Consider the following 22,729-nt stretch of genomic DNA (forward strand, 5'->3'; position numbering starts at 1 on the left):
AAACTCTCTAGATTCACAAGCCCCACCCACCCCAACAAACTTAGATAACCAAGAAAGACTGCTAAGAATAAGAGACTGTCCAGCCTGTCAATCTGCCTGAATGTCATGCAGAGAGCTCCAGGGTTCCCCATGCTGGGGTAGGCTTTTGGTGATACAACTGTCTTTGAGTCTTCCATGCCGTAAGGAACTCATAAGCTCATTGATTGGTTCAACAAGTTGGACTTTGAAGATATCATTACTTTGCGTGGTCATTCATTCCCTATGTGAACAGACATTTGTGCATATCCTTCCAGGAATAGTACCACACAACAGATCTATGTGCGTTTTGAACTTCATCCTTGGCCAACCTGGATGACCCTTTGTGGGAGGTCAGTTTGACAAGATTTGTGGACAGCAAAGGTGAAGTCCAGAACAACTGGGAAGCCATGTTCAGTGTTCTCTCAAGGCAGAGCCTCAAACAGATTCCCAACCTCAACTCTCCAACCTGTGTGGTCTCCCCGATGCCAGTAAAGACCAACAGTGGGCTCAGATAACAACTCTGCATTGACACTGACCTTTGGCAGATGTGTGTGTGTGTGTATGTGTGTGTGTGTGTGTATGTGTAAGGGCATGCCATGAGGGTTTCTCTGAGGCCTAAAAGACATTTATTATCCTGCTGGTAGGTGAAGTTTTTTGTTTGTTTGTTTGTTTGTTGTTTTTTAAAATCATTTCAAACACCAGGATTACCAAGTCCACCCACTAATTTTGCCTGCAGATATCACAAGGAAAATAGCCAAAGGACTCCATGAGCGGAGCAGGGAGACAGCTGCCCGATGCTTCAGAGTTCTCCAAATGCCTGACTTGGTCTCCCCCCAAAGAAGGATGAGTCAGTTCCAAAGGATTTCTGAAGCACTCAACAGCAAGAATGAAAGGATTTACCCTGAGGAGCTAGGCTGCTGAGGTCAGGAGCAGGTTGGGACAGGGTCTGAGGCCGCTCAGAGCAGGCTAACACAGACACATTTCAGAGCCAGAGGTAGGACTGGGTCCCAGTGCTGAGCAAGGAGACAGAAACAAAACTTTAGCTGTTGTTCCGGGCTCTGCTTAAACTGATGACTATCCCGGTGCCCCTAAACAGACAAAGGTACCCAACACAGTCTTTTCTTTAATCCTCAGATTCATGAGCAACCCAGCTCCCTCCACAAAACCAAGAACTCAGCCAGTGTCCAAAGCACCAGCAAGGCTGGGAAAAAAAAAAAAAAAAAAAAAAAAAGCTCTGTGAAGTAATAAGAGAAGTGAGACCCAGAAGGCATTGCCGGTGAGTGAGCGGGAACCTGAGGAGGTACGGTGTGTGTGAAGCTCTTCTACTGACATCTCAGAACCGAGAGGGAGCCTGAGAGCACAGAGAAAGGCAAGTGTACATACGCAACTCGATGTAACACATAATTACACACCAAGCGTACTGCACAGGGAATTATGCGGGACAGCAGCCGGGCAAGTGTTTGCCAGGTCCACCCGTAGACCACAGTCAAAAGAGGAAGTGTCGTCTGGCGAGTGCATCATACTCCAACACCCTCCTAGGCTGCCTCAGTGAACTGGGTTCTCCAGAGGCTGCTGAAACTGGCTGAACTTGGCCGTGAGCTCCTGATTTTTATAACAATGTCATGCATTACTTGCTATGGAATGTAAGACCTGGATAGACAGATAAACACATACAGTGAGTATCTCTATACATTTATACTCTATGTAAAAGTTTCTAAAATTCTAGAATATGTCACAGCTAAAAAAAATACTGCAGGGTTTTTTTTTTTTTTTTTTTTTCAAAGCCAGCTTCAATTTAATAGAGTGTTTAAATTCCTAGTTAATGGTAATTAGAGAGCAAGCAGCATCTCTTTAAAAGCTGCTAGACAGAATTTAATCCAATTTGGTCATCACTAACCTCTGGGCTTTTTCCCCCTCTCTTTCTCTTTCTCCTAAATAAAATCCAAGCATTGATCTACAAAAGCTATAAACTGGCAAAGCATAAGAAAAGAATATTTAAAGAGAGATTGAGTGACTGTTCCCTCAAAGGGCCAAGTCCAATTAAAATGGAAACAGGTCTCACAGGCTCCCTTACATCTACAGCCTATAAGCTGGCTGGTGCAGAATAACAAAAGGCACTCCCAGGAGTGGGGGACTCACTTTCCCACTGCTCTCTCCCCACCCCCAACCCCACCCCACCGCCCCAGAGCTGCATCTGGCATGTCATTCACCAAGTCTTATTTGACTGTGTGACCGAGGGCCACTCCTGCCCAAACCAATGTAGAGTTTGTTCTCTCTGTCTTCCTTTCCTTCCGCAGAACTAGCCCTTCAGGCCTTGGAGTCCGATGACCTCCTTTTTCCCATTGTAGAGTCCCCCACGTAGCTGGAACTGATTCAGAAACTTCCATGTAAACCACTACAACCATCTCGAGAACTTGGGAGTCTGCCAGACTGTGAATTATCTCAAGCTGATCTCTGATGGCTTGTCACTGTCTTGTCATCTATGTCCCCAGTCACCTTCTTGACTCCCATGTGGAATCTTCCCTTGTAAAAGCAAATGCCTTCTGCTTACTGGGGTACCCTCATTTCCAAATTCTGAACCCCGAATCCTGGACAAAATACACAAAATATCTTCCTTTCAAATTCCAGCCACAAAGCCGGGCGGTGGTGGTGCACGCCTTTAATCCCAGCACTCGGGAGGCAGAGCCAAGCGGATCTCTGTGAGTTCGAGGCCAGCCTGGGCTACCAATGAGTTCCAGGAAAGGCTCAAAGCTACACAGAGAAACCCTGTCTCGGAAAACCAAAAAATAAAAAATATTCCAGCCGCAGAGGTATTAATTCTCTCAGCTGTGTGAGTAGACAAACATTATTTAGAAGCCCTGCCGCTAACATATTTACAGTCTGCATAGAGGCAGGTAGCTCTATCGACAGAGCCCTTCGAAGATGACAGACGTTGTAAGAGCTCCTTCACAGACACTCACATGCTACTTCTCAAATCTATCCTGTGCTAGTCTGTTCTGCAAAAGGGACTAGAGAGAGACAGAGAGAAAGGACTTTGCATTTGTTTCACCTGGTACAAGGGTTGTATCACAGGAACAAACAGTCCTATCACCAGGACAGAGTAGCGTGAACAGAGCTGAAGCATCACAAGGGTTGCTCCAAGCTGCACCTTCTCCAGATGAGGAGATTAAATGTTGAACATACACTAAGTTAATGAGTAAGCTGAAGACAGAACATTCCAGTAAGCCCTCTCTGCAAGTTCTCAGGTAGACACGGCAATGGTATTCCAAGACAAGAGGGAGAGCTTTTTCAGTGAGTGTGTGCTCCTTGCCATTTGGAAACAACACAACCCGTGGACTGGGGAAACGGCTCCATTGGTAGAGTGCTTGCCACACAGGCAGGGGAACCCGAATCTGGATTCCCAGAAATCACATAAAAAGCCAGACCTGAAGGCGTGCTGTAATCTGCACTGGTACAGCTGTGCAAAGGAAGATCCCAGGGACTTGCTGACTAGCCAATTAGAATCAGTGAGAGACCCTGACTCCAAAAAGAAAACAGAAATCAACTGAGGAAGACACCGACATTGACACACACATATGCAATGCAATATGCATGTACATACAGACATACACACACACACACACACACACACACACACACACACACAAATGTCATCAACTATATGATGATGTAGTGAACATCTGGGGAATCCCAGAGAAGGGGAAGACATCTGCAGCCTCCAAACCTAGAGTGGCAATCTATTCTGAGTTCCATCCCCTGTACACATAACCTAAGACAGACTACTTACGTTCTCTGAGCCTCAGTGTGCTCACCTATTTAGTGGGCATGCAGTAGTGCTCCACCATTTTGGTGAGCATATAATATACCAGGCTCAGTGCAAAGTGTTATCATAAAGTATGAAGAGGTGTTTACAGTTTTCCCTGTTTTCAGAAGCAGGTTTTTCTTGACGTTTCAACATTAAAGATAACTGCTAAAACCACACCCATTGAAATAAATGCATATTCACGCCCCTCCAAGATCTGAAAGAAATGAGCTTCAACGCTTCAGAAACCAGCTAGACTCAGGTTAGACCTAATGCAAGCAGGCTTATTTCTACTACCAGCTTTCATTTACACATTGATGGGTCCAACTGTTAGAAGTGTGTTTAAAAAACTAGAATAGGTGGGAGTGGAGAAACCAGAAGACAGCTTGACAGCCTGGTCAACCATTGCTTGCCATCTCTGAAAGGCAACACGCTACAGAAACTACTCTCCACAGCAACGCTGGTCCTTTCTGGAGCAATGAGAGGACCCCTCTGCCCAGTTCGACCTGGCAGACCATCCTACTCTCTTCAGGTGTATAAGGAACCTCACTAAGAGCTAAGTTTAAAATGTGGCTAAATTGATTTCCATAAGCTTCATTTCTATCCTGGTTCACTGGCAGCTTGGTGTAATCAGTAACAGCGCCTACCTCCAGAGCAATTTAGCAGAACTAACAATGCCATTTTGCAGTATGTGGAGGCAAGAAATACTATTACTTCAAACCCTAGGTGGTCAAGATCACTAAGAGATTGTCGAAGGCTCAGTCTCCAAGGCTGATCGATGCCATGCTGAAAGACGGCAGGGGGAGGGGACAGGATGAAGCCTAATTGTCCTGGACTGCTGTGATCATGATCTTGGGTTTCTGAATTTGCATGTATCGCCTGGGCAAGGATTCCAAAACTCCAAGTTTTGGATGCCTGGAGATTTTTTTCCATGCGGGTCTCCGCAGCAGACTTGTAGCTAAGCCGGTGCGCGTAAGCATCTCGTCTTGTGGGGCGCGACGCAGCGCAGTAATTGAAACCTTGCACACCGCAGGATTGCAGTGGCGTCTATAAATACTCTCCACTTTAGTGCTGACAAGCAAAACGCGGGCTTCTGGCACCGCGGAGGAAGAGGCGGCGGGGGCATGTGATCCCTGGCAGGGCGAGCATAGAAATAGGGGAAACCCCTATTGCCCACGAAGGTGACACCCTAGAATCTATTTACGAAGGACCCTTCGCAAGCACGCATGGTTCAGGTCACAGTCCAGGGAAGACTGGGCGCGAGCCCTGGGAACCTCTCGTCCTGAGTCGCGGGTCCCACAGCGCCCCCTGCGCGCAAAAACGCGCTGTGTGCACACGAGGCGCGTGGAGGAAATCCCGGCCCAACGCCCCGCGGGCGCGAAAGACGAAGCGGAAAGGGGACACCGTGGCTGCCCAGCGCTAAGCCGCAGCGAGCTGTCCGGAGCTTCCCGCCACCAGGGGCCAAGTCTCCCGCGGGCTATCCCCTAGCTACAGTGGCCTGCCCAGCGCACGGAACCAAGAGGCCGCCTTGTGCTGCCTCGGCTCCCACGCCTCCCTCCAGGAAAATAAGGGGAAGGCTGGGAGGATCAGTTTCACGTCTGAGTCGCCCCGTGAGCAACCCTGGCTCTGCAGATATGCCCCTCGGGCCATGGGAGGACGAAACAGACACACGTACTCTTTATCTGCCTCCTAGCTCACTATGGGTCCCACGATCGGCAGCATTCCCCCAAGCCATTCACAGCGCTTCCTCGCCCACCGTGACCCACTACGCCAAGGGTGGCCTGTCCCTTCCCTATCCACTTCTTGGTGGTCTACCTCCCTCCCTCAGCATTCAATGCGAAGGCACCTTAACCACGCGGAGTCTCCTCTCAGACTCTCTGTCTCCGTGCCCCCACTCCCACCCCCAGATCACGCCAGGCGAGTTCCTTTCCAAGACTGTGAAGTTGCAGAACGGATGACTCCAGGCCCTCCAGGGACTTCCCCACTCACCCCCTTGGGGTCCCCGGCGTGAGTCACCCGAGCCGAGCCGAGGACAGCCGCCACACGCCTCCGTCCCAGACACAGCGCGCGCAGGAAAAAAGTTTCCGCCGTTCCAGGAAAGTTTTCTTGCTGGAGAGAAACAAGCGATCTGGATGGTTCTCGCCTTGCTCTCCCTCCCTGGGTCCTCCTCTCCCAGCTCTGCCCTCCGCCTGGTCGCATCCAGCTCGGGTTCCTCTCCGGAGTAGCTCCCGGAGTGGCTGGTGACTGTTTCCCTCCTCTCTCAACTTACGGCCGCCTCCTCTCCTCCCCCCACCTCCTCCCACTTTTCCTGTCCGGTGCACATCGCTCTAGTTTCTCTCCAACGCCCCTGCCTCGCTTCACCCCATCCCACGCCTCCTCTCCAGCAACAAGGGGAGGCGGAGTGGGGGACCCTGCGCTTAAATCCACTTCCACAATTTCAGGAAATGCAAGCTCGTGGTCCTAAAAAGCAGAGGAGGATGCTGCAAGTCAAGGAAACGCAGAGATACCTTTAGCTCGCCCAAGAGGAGATTGGCATCCCCACTGTTAACCACAAGATAAGAAACTGCCCAGGAGCCCAGAGGTGTTTGTGCAATCAGATAAAAAGGAGAGGAGATCTGCAGAACTTTTGTGAGGCTGACAAGGTTTTTGTTGCTGCTTTGGGGCGCGCAGGCGCAAGGTTCTCAAACCGATTCCACACTTGTTTGCCTCTCTTAGCGTTGGTTGCCAAACGACTTGGATCTGGGATTCTCTTTCCAGGCGAAGGAGTCACGAACACGACAGGTCTTCAGAATTGAAACCACAGAAAACCAACCAATTCGAACATTTAAAAACAATGTAAAATTATTTTATTTTGATGTTGTTATTTGGTCGGTGCTAAGAATTTGAGCTGGTAGTAGAGCACTCATGATCCTAACACAGCGGTACTCAACATGTGGGTCATGACCCCTCCGAGTGTCCGCATATCAAATATCCTGCATATCAGACATCCTGCATATCAGATATTTACATTATGATTCATAATAGAAGCAAAATTGCAGTTATGAAGTAGCAACGAAATAATTTTATGGTTGGGAGTCACCACAGCATGAGAAACTGTATTAAAGGGTCGACGCATTAGGAAGGCTGAGAACCAATGTAGCACTTTGGAGGTAGAGGCAGGAAGACCAAGAGTTTAGGGCATCGTGCTCTACACAATGACTTCTATTCCACCCTGCATTATATAAGCCCTAGTCTCAAGGAAAAAAAAAAAAACTTTTATGCAGCTGTTTGCAGGACTCCCTGCTTGCATAATTTTATTCTGTGGTTGAGCAGGAACTACTTTTAAAAGCGCTGTCCGACCTCATATTATTAACATGTGAACTTCAAAACCACAGTGACATTTGATGAAGGAAAAGATGTATGTGCCCTTTTTTGGTTAAAAGTAAGCATGGGTTTGCTTTGGTCACCATAACCCTATGAAGCCTTTGTGTTAAGGTGTGGGTGTGGAGGAGTCTCTGAGCCCCAGGAATGTTAGAGAAATCTAAAGGACTCTGAGAAGAACCCCCCAGATGGTCCTTAAATCTCGCTCTTAAGAATCTTTTCTATAGGAAGGTTGGAGGAGGGATGACAGGGGAATCCGTGGCTGATATGTAAAATTAAATTAATTAGAAAATAAAAATATCTATAAAAAAAGAATCTTTTCTGTAGCTGTATGGGGTGGGGTGGGGTGCACAGCATAGTGCAGGAGGTGGAAAACCTGGGGAGCTAGGCGATGACGGAGAATCAAAAGCTGGCCTGGCCAGCATGTTGGCTGCAAAGGCCCGTAAGTCCAGCACTCAGAAGTGGATCTCTGCAAGTTCAAAGTCAGCATGGTCTACATTTCGAGGCTACACAGAGAGACCAAGTCTCAAAAGGGGGGAGGGAGGGAGAGAAAAGAAGAAGAGGAGGAAAAGGAAAAGGCCAGAAAGCCTGCAGCTACAAGGCAGGGTTCCATACACCATATATATATGTATATATATAATATATATATATATATATATATATATACACACTTCCTAGCCTCGGGATATTATCCAGTTACTGAAGAGCTGCGGGGCCTCAGTTTACTCTTTTGAAATGGTAATAAACATAATAGATATCTCAGAGTCATTGATAAGGATTTAAGGAATTCACAAGGAGGAAGTACCTAGAATCTCTACAGGAACTCTCTAGACAGAATGCTATTATTACTGTTATCCCTGCTGTAAGGAAAGGATAGCCTTGAGCCCAGGCATTTCCCTTTCCAGGGCTCCTCCCCTACGGTTGTTTGTTCAAGGAGACCTACTGTATTCTATCTGCCTGTAAACAAAGCATTAGGAAGCAGTTGCCAGAGAATCTGAAGTTCCAGGTCAGCCTAGGCTGGGTAAGGAAATTCTGTCTCAAAATAAAAATAAAATTGCAATTCATTTCTTCTTCCCAACGCCCTTCACTCCACTCCTTCCCCCCTTTAGCACCCATTACTTTATAATATACTACATACCACATACATTAATTTCCTAAGTTAATTTGCCCTTCCTGTCTATCAACATATAGAAAGAACCATCTAAAAGCCATCCCTTTTGTTCACGATAGTGTCCGACTTCCTAGACCAGCACCAGGCACATGGTATCTCCATGGTATATACTGCAGGAATAAATCCATGAATAAATTCATTCCACACTGACTGCCTCTGATGAGCAAGGAATTGTGCAATGTATGGGGTGGGGGAGTGAGAATTAATTACTAGACCTGCCTAAGAAGGAAACCTTCTTCCCTGTGGAAAAAGTACCTTCCTGGGAAGTATTCACAGTAAAGGAAAAGGGAGAGGCCACGAAAAGGGATCCAAAGATTGGGAGCAAGCTTTAAAGAGGTTTGGGTTTTTGTTTGTTTTTTTTTTTTTTTGGGTTTTTTTTTTGGGGGGGGCGTGTTTCGAGACAGGGTTTCTCTGTGTAGCTTTGCGACTTTCCTGGATCTCACTCTGTAGACCAGGCTGGCCTCGAACTCACAAAGATCTGCCTGCCTCTGCCTCTCGAGTGCTGGGATTAAAGGTGTGCCACCACCGCCCGGCTTTAAAGAGGTTCTAACCTGAACTTTTGCTAATTTAGTGTTTGTTTGTTGAGGTAGCACTCTCAAAGTCCAGGCTGGTGTCCAACTCCCTTAGCCTAGGATGACCTTGAACTCCAGGTTCACCTTCCTCCTCCTCCTGAATGATGGCCTTACAGGCCAGCCACATCCACACCACCACACTATACCCAACTTAGTGTTGCTAATTTTGTAAACAGAATCTTCTTTAAACGACAAGCCGGTATTTTGGTGTAAATCAGGACTTCTTTAATGTCAATCTCTAGTGCTTGTCACTTTGCAAATTTATATACATATCTCCAGTGAGCGCTGCCTTTTCTAACTAAGAAACAGAGTCTTGTTGGGAGCATTCAACACAGATCATGCCATTCAAACACTCCCTTGGAGGTGGTGGTGGTGGTGGGGTGCTAGCTAGTTCTTTATCAAGCATATCCCTGTAGAGTTTGCCATGTCAGTCTCTCAGATGGAACTTGCCCCAAACCAGGCTTCAGAGGAAAGGGTAATTCTGAGGCAGCCCCTTTAGGACTAAGGGTGGGAACCTAACTTAGGTTCAGCCAAGCCGTAGATTTGCCCTTTGACACAATCAGTCCCGAAATATATTGGGTAAATTAGATTCCATTTTCAGGACCAGAAGGAGAGAAAGAAAGAGAGAGAAAGGAAGGAGGAGGAAAAGGTGAAAGGTCATGATTCTGTCAGAACTCTAGATTATAGAAGCTGCAGACTGTCTACAGCTGGACTAGTTAGATGTGTGTTAACTGAACTTCATGCTGCTGTTCCATTTTCTTAAAATCAGAAAACGTCGTGTTAAAAACCGAGATCTCAGCCTGCCGTGAAAGACCTGGGAGCAGTGATGTCCGTCAGCCTTACTGTAGGTCCGCAGGGCCACAGGACCAGCTCTGCAATGGTTTTCTCCCTGTTTGGAGAGGACACCCAGTTTCAAGTGTGCCACAATCCCAGCCGCTCCCTGCTCCTCTGGTTCCTGGAATGGGTTCATCCATTTCCCCACCTCTCTCACTGCTGCTTGAGAGGGAGGGATGCCCGCCTGTGCTAGGAGGGGCCAGAGCTCTGAGCAAGCAGAGTATACAACAGAGTGTCATGGGCTTCAGACATTTTTCCCCCTGGCAAGAGAGCCCATTGTTTTCTAACAAGGCTTTACCCGTAGTGACATCATTTGAGGACTACTAAGGTAAAGGCAGCCACAGAGGAGACAGAGACAAGTGGGAAGCAAGTGGAAGGCAGGAAGAAGCAAAGGCCTTTAGTGGGGGCAGCCCCTAGGCACACAAACTACCTTCAGTTCCAAAGGCCTGCTGCTCTGCGTTTCCTTTTTTCTCGTGGCAATCCTGCCCACCCAGCCTTATTACTCATTCCTACCCCAGAAGAGCCCTAATCAGGCCACAGTCAGATGAGTGGTCCAACACCATCCTCAAGCGAGAAAAGAATAGCACAGGGCTTCTGTGAAGTCAACACCAGACCTTTCTCTTGTTTCATCACCTGCTTTCATCTCTGAATCATAACAGGAATCACTCCAGTCAACAGCATGAAACTACGCGAGGCCTTACAGACTTGGTATCCAACAGGAGTGTCACACTGTCTCCAATTTTAGTGATACAGGTCTGCTCTCCAGTTTAGACCACCTCAGTGTCCTTGATGTCTCATACGACATCAGGCAAGTATTCCAGAGAGGAACAGCATCCCTCCAGACCTTGTCTTGTCTCTTCTGTGTGTGTGTGTGTGTGTGTGTGTGTGTGTGTGTGTGTGTGTATGTGCACTTGGGGGAAGGAGGCATGCATATGTGCACATGTGTGCACATGTGTGCGGAGGCCAGAGGTTGATGATGGCTGTCTTCTTCAGTTGCTCCCCCCAACCCTTTTTTTGGAGACAGGGCTTCTCTGGTAGCTTTGGAGCTTTTCCTAGATCTCACTCTGTAGATCAGGCTGGCCTTGAACTCACAGAGATCGCTTGCTTCTGCCTCCTGAGTGCTGGGATTAAAGGCGTGCACCACCACCGCCCAGCCCCCACCCTATTTTGAGATGGGGTCTCTCACTGATGCTGGAGCTAGACAGTGAGCTTTAGAGGTGGATCCTCCTGTCTCTGCTGTCACAGCACTGAGATTCCAGGCATAGAATGCTCGAATCCAGTTTTGTACAAGCAAGTGCTTTATGGCAATCTCCCCAGCCTCCCTCGATTGCCTTTTATGTGGGGAAGGAGACGCTAAAACTCCAAGATCCTTTGGCTCAGAGGTTATAAGAACATAGGTAGGTCTCTGAACCATGTGTACATTCAGGCAGGCCTCAAAGCTCCAGTCATAAAAATAAAGTTAAAGTGGTTATTCATGATAGGTGCCAACCTGCATATAGAATATAGCAAGCACTTAGAAATCCTCAGTACTCACCGGCCATAAAAACAGGACCATATGAGAAATGTGCTCTGCATCTGACCTAATTGCAAGGTATAAAATCAGTGACCTTTGGTACCCAGGGAAGGTTTATCACACACACACACACACATACACACACACACACACACACACACACACACACACGCTGCCTCCTGCCAACATCCACCAGAAAAATTCAGTACCTCCAAGTTTGTTGGGGTAGGGGGTAGAATTTAGATGGTATAACCAAACAACAAAAATTACCTTCTACCTTTTCCTTGATAGCATCAGAGCATTTCTAAGAAATTGGTTTTTAACTTTCTTTTTTCTCTTTCGGTATTAAGATGTGTCCTCCTTCCTATTTAAGACATCTGGTGATTAATTAAATCTGAGACTGCTTGAAAAAGTAGGTATTACAGATGGAATTACAGAGATCCTACACAAATAATCCCTTCATTTCAATTATTCCTTTACACAATCCCAACTCTGCTGATCGGACAAAACATTGTCCAGCTGTTGGTTTGTGTTAAGTACTAGAGGTGCAAGAATTAACACAAAGGCCTGGTTCCTACCTTCAAGGGCCAGGAGACAAGCACACACAAGTGAAGGGGATCACTTTTTCTATTGGGTAACTTTCTCACCGCTGTGATGGAAACACCACAGAAACAACTTGAGAGAGAAAGGATTTATTTTGGCGTATGGTTTCAGGGACATCAGTCCATCACAGCCGGGAGGCAGGGTGGCTGGAGCAATGGAGGAATGTGGCAGAGGCTTCTCACGAGCTGGTAGATCAGGAGGCAGAGCACTCCACTAGAGGTGGGCTGCACTATAACCCTCAAAGGCTGACCTACAGGAACCCACTTGCACAGCCAAGTTTCCTTCCTCAAAGGATCCGCAACCTCTGGAGATCACACCACCATTTGGGAATGGGATGTGCAAAGACATGAAATTGTGGGTGATACTACACATTCAGACCATAACAGGTTTCAACGCTGGTGAATTTTGTGAAAAGGAGAGAACAGAGCGCTGGTGACGAGAAAAGAGAAGGGCTTTATGTGTGGTCCTTAGGGATGATCTCTCAGAGAAGGTAACTATGGAGTGAGACTAATATGATGAGACATACTCCTGAGAACATTATGAGGCCTGAGTCAGCAATAAGCTTGGGAAGATGAGGAGCAGAGAAGAACACTCACATATTTGAAAGATAACAAACAAGTGAAGAAGGGGGGGAATGAATTCTGGGACAAAGTCAAGGTCACATCAGATAGGACCTGATGGTCATCCAGTCACCACCGGAAGTCATGGAAGGGTTTTATGATCAGTAGTACTGCAGTTTGGACCTTGAGTGTCCCACAAGGGACCATTTGGTAAAATCTGGATCCTCAGTGTGGTGCTATGAAGAGAATGGGTCAAATAGAAAGTGGTGGATCTCAGAGAATGTGCCCCGGAAGAGGACTGCAGGACCGACCCCAGTCCCTTCTTTCCCTGTTCACACAACAAGGCCAACCAATGAAACCAGGACCCAAAGGAAAGCTCTCATCATAAACTGATCGTCTTGGGTGTGCGCTATAGTGGTACAAAGATGGCTGACAGGCAGAGTGCCACAACAGGCTACTTCCACCCGTGTGCTGCCTGACCACGTCTGTCCTGGAGAGATGCAACACTCAAGTCTACTCACCCTGGACAGGGTTCGCACAACAGACCACAAAACAGACCAAAGGACAGATACCATCCAAGTCCACTTTGACGAACCAATGAATTTTATTGCGGTTACTTACAAGACCATGACTGAGGCGTTACTTACAGGAGCAGAAGTAACTCAAAGACAGGTGCAAACCAAAGCCCCCACGCCAGCACACGTGATAGCTCACAAAGCTGGGAACCTGGAGCAGACTGCATAGCCTGCCCACAATTCAATAGCTTGAAAAGTGTCCTTTCCGAGTGACTCTGATAGAAACCTCTTCCAGGAAGCTTGGTTGGTTTCTGGCTCTTCCAGGCACTGGTCTGGTCTCAGGGTCTTGTTTGCAGCTTGGCTGTGCTCTTCTGAGGCGGGACTCTGAGCTTTTATTGTTTACTCTGGCAGGGAGGGGCCTAGTGAATCTGGTCAGTTTCGGGAACTTCCTGAAACTATTCTGAGTTGTTTACCTTCCTGTTTAAGGAGCTTCTCTGTAGGATATAATGTTTCAATCTTGGAGGAAATTGTTACACAACAGCCTGAAGAAGAAGCTGCCACATCCCTGGCATAACCAAAAAAAGCCACTTAAAGAGAAAGAAGACTGTCTGAAGAAACGCCGGAGGTCAGTGTTGCAAGAGATCCCAAGAGGGTTCTGAGGACAGGGAGGGAGTACTGTAACAGTCTTTTCTAAGGTTTTATTTGTAGTTATGTGTTGATGTGCGCGTCTGTGTGTGATTTTATGCATATAAGTGTAGTGCCTTAAGCCAGAAGAGCACATCAGATTCCCTGGAGCTAGGGTCACAGGCGACTATGAGCTACCTGATCTGGGTGCTGAGAACTGAAGACAGGTCCTCTGCAAGAGCAGCATGTGATCTTACTTGCTGAGCCGTCTCTCCAGCCCTCTGTAACACAATCTTATTTCTGCATTAGAAAGCTCTCACTGAGGGCTGGAGAGATGGCTTAACTGAAGACCACTGGCTGCTCTTATAGAGGCCCTGGGTTCAGTTCCCAGCATCTGTGAATCTAGTTCCAGGGGATCCGATGCCCTCTTCTGGCCTCCATGAGCACCAGTCACTAACAAGCATACATCTAAGAAGGCAAACATTCCTACACATAAAGTCAAAATTATGGATCTTATTTCCCTCTTAAAGATAAGGTCTATGTAGCCCTGGCTGTTCTGGAACTTGCTATATAGATATAGACCAAGTTGACCTCGAACTCTCAAAAATCCCCCTGCCTGAGTCTCCTGAGTGCTGGGATTAAAGGCAAGTGCCACCACTCCAGGAAGCTCTCACTAGGCTGGAGAAACGGTTCAACAGTTAAGGGTGCCTACTGCTCTTCTATAGGACTCGAGTTTAGTTCCCAGAATGATCTCACCAGATGACAGGATGAACTAGTTAAAGAGCAGAGGTGATCCGCAGTGGTCCTTTTAGGACTTGGCTGTGAGAAACCAGGAAGAAAGAGATGGGGAAGCTTAGGGACTGAGCACCGATGATTGTGATCTAGTGTAGCCTCAGTGATGCAGGACTGTCTGGTATGCTAGGTGTATGAGGAAAGACAAGTGCCCATAGATAATGTTTTGTTTTTCTGTGGAAATGCTGGGTTACAATAGAGGTCAACACACACCTATCCATTAAGGCTGGGCCAATGGGGGGCGGCCATTCCAAATACATACTAAAGTTCATCCACAAAGGAGATTCCATCTCCCTCAACCATCACAGAAGGCATTTCGAGGCGCCTAAGCCAAGAACCACCACACTTCCAACACTAACGTGGAACAGTGGGTGGTCCCATGACATATATCAAGTGGCTGGAAATGGCGGTAACACTATCACAAGAGAAGATGAGCTTGTGACATCCAGACTGCCTCTTAGGAGTGTAAGCTAGCGGTTCTGGAGAGCTGGCCCAGCCCTTGTTCTTGCTGAGGACCCAGGTTTAGTTCCCACCATGCACGTGGCGGCTCACAACCATGGGTAACTCCAGTGCCACAAGGTCAACACTCTCTTCTGATCTCCGCAGGCACCAGGCACGAATATTGTGCACATACATACGTGCGGGCGAAATAATCATACACACAAAATAAAATAAGCAAGTCTTAACAACAACAACAACAATAATAAATTAACGCAAGCCAGGGCTCAGTGGGTGAAAATGCTCGTCCCGTCTCAGCTATCAGGATCTACACAAAAGCTGGGGGCCGAGCACAAACATCTGTATTGGAAGCGTTGCCACAAGCAGGTAGAAGGTAAGGACAAGAGAATCCCCGCTTTCAGACCAGCTAGCCTGGCTCCAGTTCGGAAGTAAACAAGAAGCAGCCCTGGTCTCAAACAAGGTAGAAGGCGAGACCGACATCCAAGGCCGTCCTCTGACCATCACATGTGTGCCTTGGCATGCCTGTACCTTCATTCACACACACACAAGTAATGTGCACACATGAATACCACACATACACACACGTGCACACACATAGCTATTTTTTTTTAATTTTAGTCATTAATTGAAACTAAAACTAAAGTTCTGTCTGTGGGGCTCATGAGATAGCTCAGTGGTTTAAGGCCCTTGCCTCCAAGTCTGATAACTTGAGTTTGATCGCTGCGACCCACATAGGATAGACAAAGAACAACACCTGAAAATTATCCTCTGACCCCTACATGCACACACACACACACACACACACACAGAGAGAGAGAGAGAGAGAGAGAGAGAGAGAGAGAGAGAGAGAGAGAGAGAGAAATGCAGTTTTAAAGTGTCAGGTATGGTAGTTCGTGCTCTTAACCTCAGGACATGGGAGACAGCCATAGCCGGATTTTTAAGTTCCAGGCTAACCTGTACTATGTAGTGAGACCTTGTAACAAACAAACAAAGACACCGACATCAAAACCAGAAACTGGAATCCACACATAGTTGGGATGTTTGACCTCTCCTGGGTTGGTCCCACCCACCCCCAGCAGGGGCTGTTGTGCTGTGCCGTGTGGTCCTTGTCTCCTGGGACCCTGTGGCCTCCTGACCACTCTACTCATTTTCTCTGCCAATCTGCACAAGCCATAAGGCCAAATTAGGGTCTCTTGGTCCCTTAAATGGCATAATCAAATTATCATTTTTTCTCTCTCTCCCCTTTTGTGATCCATTCCCCAGCCCTTCCTTGTTCTCAAGAGCCCCGTCCCTGTTCTCTGGGTCCAACAGTTCCTCACCAGCAAAATCCTGTAAACATCAACTTCTTACCAGCCATTATGTCCAGACCTAGGACACTCTATATTTTGATCTAGGACACTTTCAATCATTTAAAAAAAAGTGACTCAGGATCCTAAAAAGCTTTTATTTGTCTAGTATCTGTCGATACTTCCTGTATTTAAAATTAAAAGTTAAAACTAATAGAGTAAGTTTAAAGTAACAAAATCACCATGTATTTTATGAGAGATAAGATTATTCAGAATGATAACACTGGGAAGTGGTTGCTGTATCTCTGAGACTCCAATCCAGCTTAACAGAGGACAGCTGGGTTCTGCCATTTCTACATTCAGCCTTTTGCACTGGCACACACACGTGGCTCCAGAACAGCAGCAGACTTGTGAAAGAATTGGCATGAAAATGGTGAATAGCACCTTCAGATTTCTGTGAAAGTAGTGTTACTCTCAAGGATCTCTGCCCAGGACCTAGGGATAGATGGCCTAGGGTCTTGGAGCACTTGGAGAATGACTGTCCTGATTAGAATCCTGGTTGTTCCTTGTTTCCTCACAAATCCTCCAAATGATGTTGGTTCCTCTCCAGCATTCCTCGAACTACTGGGCTGGAAGTTAAAATGTTTGTTTTCCTGGTTATTCACACTCCTGCCAGACCACAGTCCCTCCCTCAGAATGGACACGATATTGCCAGGCCACTCTATCCATGGTCTCTTCTTTCTGTGGTCACTGTTGACTCCAGAGTTATCCCCATCCTTCCTTCAAGCTGTTATTTCGGGTTTATGGTCACTCTCCTTAACAATGGCTCACGTCACACCTCTTGATGATTTGAATATCCACAGAAAGAACCTTTCTGACGTCATGGCAGATCAGATCCTCAAATTCTCTCTCAATGGCCTTGCCCTCTGCTCTACAGCCACTGCTTACTCTTACGGTCGTCCTTGATCTTGTCACTTCCTAGGGACACTCTCTCCCACTCCAACCACCACACCCCATCTTCCCAGCAAGAATTATAATAGTCTAACTTCACCGGGGCCTCCGTTATAGCTAATTGCTTTCCTCGGGGTTTTAGTGATGTCCAGATGAAGCTTATGGGACATATGTGAAATATTTGCAATGGTCCTTGACACACAGCATTGTATTTTTAATGGCAAAAGCAAATATTAGGTATGACATTCAAAATAAGAAGACAATTTTGAGACAGAGTTCTCATATAGCCTAGGCTGGTCTCCAACTCAGTGTGTAGCCAAGAATGACCCTGAGCTCCTCATCTTCCTGCCCCTACCTCATAAATGTTGTCTTAACATGCAGTTTTATGCATGTCAGGGGTCATCAGACCCAGGGCTTTCGGCCTACCTGCCTGGCAAGCAGCCTACCAACTAAGCCACATTCCTGACCCCAAATGAGAAAACTTTTTGTGTCTATTGCCCATGTTTGTTTCCCTTGATAAACAACCCCAGTTCTGTTATCAGTCTAACAGTGTACTATATTTTTAGTTTATTCTAGCTTTTCTTCACAGTCTAATATGTGTTACAATTCTGAATAATAAATGAAGTTTAAGGAGACCTCCATAAGTCAGCCAAAAATATAGAGAGGCTGGGTATAGTGGTGCACGCCTTTCATCCCAGCACTTGCGAGGCAGAGGCAGGTAGATCTCTGTGATGTTGAGGCCAGCCTGGTCTACACAGTGAGTTCTAGGCTAGCCAGGGCTATAATATAAGACCTTGCCTCAAAAAAATGTAAATAAAATAGTCATCTTCAAAGTAAAGCAGGACGTTCATATTTTCCCCATTCTTCCAAAACTCATGTAACCACAGCATGAAAATGACAGCAGATAGTGATCTGAGCATCAGTTACATACAAAGGCAGATGGAGCAAAGCGTTAGTTCATGTTTGCCTGGGTCTGTTTGGGGAAAGAGGAGCAGAAAGGAGGAAGAAAGCAAAGAGAGACAGGAGGAGTTGTGTGGCTACTGGGGTGGAACTCCGGCCAGAAGCTTTCATCTCGGTGAGTCAGAAGCCCGATGCAAAGTGCCTTAAGGAGACTGGGGAGATGGCTCAGTAGATAAGGCCCTGCTGGAGATCCTCTAAACCCACATAAAGGCCAGGCTGGTGCAGTGGCCCTTTTGCAATCCCAGCACTCTGGAGGCAGAGATAAGCGATCCCTAGGGTAAGCTGGCCATCTACACTAGCAGGAATCAGAGAGGCTCTGCCTCACAATAAAATGGAGACTAAAGAAGACGCCCAATGTGAACTTCCAGGCCTCCACACACACATGCATGCATATACATTCATGAACACCAGTACACATGTACACACACACACACACACACACACACACACACACACTCCCTGAAGGCAATCTGGGCCTCTTCCTTTAATATCTAAGTCCCATACACCACCTTATAGCCACCATTTAGTATGCTATGTACTGTGACACACAGAGATCCATCTGATACATCTAGGGGATCAACTCAAGCTGAGTTCTCTACAGATTGGTATATAAACTAGAACATTAATGAACATAGAAGCTGTAATACGGGTCTGTTTGTTTTTTTAAGACTCTGGCCAGAATTCCATTGTTAAGTTGTCTCTTTAAGCAAAAGAGATGTGATTAATATATTAATTTTTGTATTCTCTGTGTAATATACACTCCATGTGTCTCTCTTCCTCCTTTTCTCCTTTCCCTCTCTTCTCTTTTCTTAAGATTTCTTTATTTAATGTGCACTGGTGTTTTGCCTGTATATACTCTGTGTGAGGGTGTCAGATCCTCTAGAACTGGAGTTACAGACAGTTGTGAGCTGCCATGTGGGTGCTGGGAATTGAACCCTGGTCCTCTGGAAGAGCAGCCAGGGCTCTTAATCTCTGAGCCATTTCTCCAACCCCCACCTTCTCCTCTTTTTATCCCACTTCACACACACACACACACAAATATGAAATAGAGGTAACAAGTATAGCTGATACTAATCACACACATGCAACAATGTGGACACCGTTGAGGGAACTTTGCTAGCAGAACCTCCCTCCTTGGACAAGCTGTGAAATGGCTGATGTTCTTACCCCCATTTCACAGAAAACCACCTTGGGCTTTTAAAAAATGGCAGAGCCCTTTCACAAGGTCTCATAGCCTATTGGAAATAGAAATAATCACAAATCGCATTATTTTATTTCCTGTTCCTCAGTCTTTCCCAACTTCAGTCATCTTTACCATGCAATTCTGCAAGAGGCAGTTTATAGAACTGTTTGGAGAAAAGAAGTATTCTCATCCAATGCATCACCCATTCTGACAGATGTGAGGAATGAGGGGAATTTCATAGCAACGGAAAATGAAAGCTATCAAAGCAAAGATGTTGTCCCCAAGAACCAACTGGATCTACCCATGCTGGCACAAAGTGAAGCATGCTGGGCAGGGTGCACAGCCACTGCACAAAGAGCTCTCTGTTTATTCTCAACATGAGCAGATAGTCCTCCTGTCCCAGTAGGAACCCAGACCAGCTCATCGCTCAACATCTCCTCCCAGGGATTGCACTTGGGCCACCTGAAACCTGGTGTTTCACACCCTTTCACCAAAGAAGTCGAGATAGCTCCCCCTAGATGGCTGTTTCTGAGAAAGGGTAATACTGCAAGATTTTGCCACTGTTACTGGAACAAGATACTTAAATAATTCTCAGAAATCCTGAATACAGCTGGTGATGTAGCTCAGTAAGTCCAGTGCTTGCCTGGAGTGTGCAAAGTTTGGGTTCAGTGCCCAGAACTGAATAAACCCAGTATGGGGGTTGCATGCCTGTAACATCAAACTAGGAAGGTGGAGGTAGGAAAATTTCATCTCCGGATACATGACAAGTTGCAGGTCAGCCTAGATTATAAAAGACTGGGGGGGGGACTGCATATAGTACGAATTAGAATATTAAGACCTTGGAGGTAGTCTTCAGAAAAGGAACATTCAACAGTTTAATTTCTGGACTTGGAACACTCTTAACAGCTTAAAGAAAAAGCACTCAGTAGAGCAGAGCAGGAGAAGCGTTGTCCAAGACAAAAGAATTCCGTCAGTCAAATGTGCTTTGTGAAGGGCTGAGGAAGGTACAAGATCAAGGAGAGATCTTAATTGAGTCTACTTGGTAGCCCCTGCTTTCTGTGTTTTAATTTCTTGGATGACTAGTCTGCTGATAGTATCAGAAATTTACAGAGGAAGAAAGAGTCCTGCTTTGCTTTCCCCTGCAGAAGCAGAATGAGTAACCTTGAACAATCTCCCCCTTGTCCTGCTTAGGCTCCTCTTCCTAAGAGCCAAGCAGCTTCATTCTGGGAAAGCCTATGCCCGGCCGTGGTGTGGTCTAAGGACATCTGAGTGCACACGAGATGCCAGCCCCAGCTCAGCCGCCCACCCCAACCCCCCTCCACCCCGACTCTGTGTGCATCCACAGTAAGTAACTGTTGAATCCTCAAGGCCCATGTTACACACCCAGCATGAAGCTGTGCAATGGGGGGTAGCATGGGGTAGGTGCTCAGTGAGTGATCATTAAAAAAAAGTTAGGAGATGAAAAGAGAGAAGGAAGTTAACTACGGTTTAGACTTATCAGCTTGCTCAACATCACACCTCTAGCAAGAAGCACCAGGCCTCCAAAGAGACCAGCTGAGCTCTTTGGCACCTCAGAGGCCACCAGGACTTGTGGTAACATGAAAATGTTCTTTGCTGGTCACATCTGCTCAGTGCACTAACCCTGGTCACATTTCAGCTTTGCACCAAGCATGGTGGTATATGCCTATAATCTTAGCATTCTGGGGGTGGAGGCCAGAGGACCAGGAGTTGAAGTTCATTCTGGGCTCCACATTGAGTCAGAGGCCAGCTTGTACTACATGAACCCCACTTCCAAAAGGCCCATATTGTAGCTTGCATAATGAAAATTGTGTGTGTGTGTGGTACCCCTTTTCTTGGTGCTTGGTAATGACAATAGCTAAATTTGATTGAGCACTTACTGAGTGGCACACTTTAAGAACTTCAGAGAGCCCCTTCCCCACAGCCGTTCCCCAGAAACAGGTAGAGTTCTATCTTCACAGGCCGGGAAACCGAGGGGCACAGAAAATAATTACTTTAGCCTCTAATTCAGTGGCGGAGCCGGGATTTGAAAAGGTGCAGTTTAGACTCAAACTGCTGCTTTTCTCTTCTTCACTAAATCCATTCTTCCTGTCCAGTGGCAGAGACCTCGAGAGAAGCAAAGGGCAGAGGCAATGGAGAGATGAAACGTGGCTGAACGTGGTCTCCAAGAGGAAAGCAGGGACAGCTGTGGTCCTGAAAGTTCCCAAGCTGAACAAGTACGTGGGTTAATCACTGTCCAATGTCGAGTTCCTAGCCTGATGGGATCCTATTGGCCCTTCTGCAAGCTCATAACCAATTGGGTGGTTTTGGTTTTTGTTTGCATGAGGTTGGTTTTCTTCGGTCTAGCAGATGCAAGAAGATTTCGCTGTCAGCCAGGGTCAGATGAAGGAAGACAGGCTGGCTGTGAGGGGACCAACTCCCTCTGTCCAGCGCATTTGACAAAGGTGGGTTCCTTGCTGTTCCAGGAGCTGAGCCCGGTCTCTCCTGTGCAGGAGACTTTCCCCACATCAATGCCTGCTCTTTCAAAACTGCAGCAGAGGACGTGGGGGCGGGTGGGGGAGACAGGACCCCGGGAGTTGGGTCATTTGTTTGCAGCAGGAGCCAAAGTTCAAAGGAAGCAGTGGGGAGCTTCGATCCCAGCTAAGGCGGAAAGTGGTACTGAGCTGAGTATCTGCAAACCCAGCCTGAAACAGGCAGTCCAGCCCCAGAGACTGGGACCTTGATAGGAGTCCTAGCGTGGGACATGTGTGTCATATACAGAAGCTACATAACTCAGAACAGAAATGTAAGTAGAGGTACCCAGAAGAACCAGTCATGGTGCACGAACTTTTGAATTTTTTCTGTTTCCTGGTATGCCAACGGGAACGGCCGGACAGACCACGTTCACATTCCCTTCCCTGTTTCTCCTCTCCCTGTTTCTCTTTTTCACTCGGGCTGTCTGGTGTTTGAGAAAGGTGGCACTATCCAAACCGTGCTGACCGTGGCACCACACCACTCACCAGATCCTGGGTACATTATGGACTCTCTTGAGCCTAGAGCGCTTTATTCTCATACTACCACCACCACCCCTAGATGGCTCAATTGGTAAGGCTCTTGCCACGTGAGCACAAAGACCTGAGTTCAGTTCTCAGAATCCTTGTAAAAAAAAAAAAAAGCCAGGTTTGGTGGTTTGGCACTTGGGAGGCAGAGCCAGGCGGATCTCTGTGAGTTCGAGGCCAGCCTGGTCTACTGAGTGAGATCCAGGAAAGGCGCAAAGCTACACAGGGAAACCCTGTCTCGGAAAAACAAAAACAAAAACAAAACAAACAAACAAACAAACAAAAAGCCAGGTTTGGTGGTCCTTCCTTGTGTTCTTTTTTTTTTTCCTTTCTTTTTCTTTTCTTTGGTTTTTCGAGACAGGGTTTCTCTGTGTAGCTTTGCGCCTTTCCTGGAACTCACTTGGTAGCCCAGGCTAGCCTTGAACTCACAGAGATCCACCTGGCTCTGCCTCCTGAGTGCTAGGATTAAA

The 22,729-nt window shown here is 47.0% G+C and overlaps 1 protein-coding gene across 1 annotated transcript in view; it reads right to left on the reverse strand.

Moving 5' to 3' along the window:
• Prr5l (proline rich 5 like) overlaps positions 1 to 6,385 on the reverse strand; it is an 83,392-nt gene extending 77,007 nt beyond the window's left edge. Inside the window, exon 1 of the mRNA XM_028895025.2 lies at positions 5,810 to 6,385. The gene's annotated coding sequence lies outside the window, so the exon portion shown is untranslated. The remainder of the gene's footprint in view (positions 1 to 5,809) is intronic.
• Between the last annotated feature and the right edge of the window lie 16,344 nt (positions 6,386 to 22,729).

This window comes from Peromyscus leucopus, chromosome 4 (assembly GCF_004664715.2).
Source record: "Peromyscus leucopus breed LL Stock chromosome 4, UCI_PerLeu_2.1, whole genome shotgun sequence".
NCBI lineage: Eukaryota > Metazoa > Chordata > Mammalia > Rodentia > Cricetidae > Peromyscus > Peromyscus leucopus.